The sequence below is a fragment of the Sinocyclocheilus grahami genome, unplaced genomic scaffold, assembly GCF_001515645.1.
Source record: "Sinocyclocheilus grahami isolate Dianchi unplaced genomic scaffold, SAMN03320097.WGS_v1.1 scaffold302.1, whole genome shotgun sequence".
Lineage (NCBI taxonomy): Eukaryota > Metazoa > Chordata > Actinopteri > Cypriniformes > Cyprinidae > Sinocyclocheilus > Sinocyclocheilus grahami.
The window spans coordinates 1840249-1842405 of NW_015505481.1; positions in this window are offsets into that span (position 1 = coordinate 1840249).

Here is a 2157-nt window from a genome sequence, read left to right on the forward strand (position 1 = left end):
CAATCATGTGCTGATGGATATCAGTATGAAAGTAAAATAGAAAGTGTTGTTGACATATCTACTTACTTACAGTCCAGATGTACAGATATGACAGTACTCTGCATGGTTTATGAAATGAACCCAGGGACCAAGCTATTGTTAATAAGGAGGAAATGGAAGGAGAGAAGTGGATAATCACATAGGACTGACTCTCTTTTCTCCATCCGCTGCTGTTTGGGGAATGAAAGCAGGAGAGGAAGAAAGAAGGTCTGTTTGGGAAGGTGGATTGTGTAACTGAGGAAATGTGCAGTTAGAGTAGCAGGCTGTATATGAGAGGGGCTCTGTTTCAAATAGAAACACATTCATTTAAGATCCACAACCCTGGAGTGTGTGTGTGTGTGTGTGTGTGTGTACGGGTGTGTAACACCTCCTCCCGAATTCTAGGCCAGCTGATGTGTGTGTGTGTGTGTGTGTGTGTGTGTGTGTGTGTGTGTGTGTGCGCGCATGTGTGTATATGTGCATGTGTTCATTCACTCACCACACAGTCTGCATTCTGGGTCAGTCTCTTTAGCGTCAGAAGAGAATTATACGGCTGTACGACAACATCACTCATCTCATCTTGGTTAGGAAAGACAGAGTAGGTCTGAACCAGTTTTTTAGGATACCTAAAAAAGACACAAGAACACATGTCCAGCTGAGTGCCGCTGGTGCCCTTGAGGTTGCACACGCAATGGTATTAAACACACCCCTAAAGAGAGGTAATTACACCCAGTGATGGCCGCTGCCGCCTGCATCTCCCTCTAATTACACTGACTGCCACCCAAACGCTTCATGATTGCAAGTCTAGACGAACAATGCAGAGGGCGTGGGTCTGTGCTTCAGGAGAGGGAGTGTGGACTGCAAAATCAGTCAGAGCAGCGGGATTCAAAGTCCTGTATCAGTGAATTGTGTTTTCGCACCTGTCGTTCAGTCGCTCCAGTAGGTAGGACCCGAGACCAGATCCTGTTCCCCCGGCGATAGAGTGGCAAAGCACAAACCCCTTAAAAAAAACACAAAAACAGAATGTTTAACATATAAAACACATCTATATGAGTACTAAGGTGCTTTAGACGCTAACTGTGATCAGAAAGAATAACTGTTCTTTGGTCTCAAATAGCTTAATTCTGTACTGCCCACTATTTCAGTTTATCAATGGAAAATCTACCCCACTAGAACTGATGGTCAAAGACATTTTTAGCCTTAATGAAGACATATTCTTTCAAATTATATATAAAAAAAGCAAAGCAATTTCAGTAAACTTTATTTTGAACGAAATTAAACACTTAATTCTGTTCAATTGATTAATAGTGATAATCAGTGCATAATATACATGCACACTCGATGCAATTATAATGGGATGTTGGCAATATTGCGATTAAACTATACATGATGTAAACACAATACTTCTATCAAAATAATGGGATTAAGCTCATGATCATAGTAAGCATACTTGTATTAAAATATGTGGAGTATGCCGATTCTAACTACTATAATACTGTGACTCACGCAATCTATTCACATCAGAAGAGAGCTTTAACACGTAATGCCTCATTTCAGAAGAAATATAAGCAGTCCCTTTGAAAACATTAGGATTTCACTGCAGTTTCTGTGAAATAACTAATTTTGTTCTTTAATTGGAATAGTCTTTTGTTTCCGAAAAAATGGAACTAGAAGCTGTGCCATTTATTTCAAATCAATTTTCCATCAGATTGTGAAAAGGCCTCCACATAATGATTGCAGAGGGATAATGGACTTACAACAGCTGCAAACATGGGAACCTAGCGCCACCTGGTGGGTAATTATGTGAACTCCTAACTAACAATGAAGAATCTTAATGAGATATTACATTTTATTTTAAAAGTTATTTATATAATATACACTATTTTATTATGTTATTTCATTTATTACTTAGAACTTTGCTTTAATAGTATTTGTATTGCACTTGTTTGTTACTTGATTACCTTTTTTGTGTATGTTTTGGCAATATTGTATGTAAACACAATCATGCTAGAGAAGTACTTTAAAATTTAAACTGAAATTGTTCATACTGGCCACAATGGCAGAGTAGCCATTGTAATACTATCCGTATGTTGCTTGTTGTCTTGATGATAAGATAGGTGTCTATATACAAACTCAATG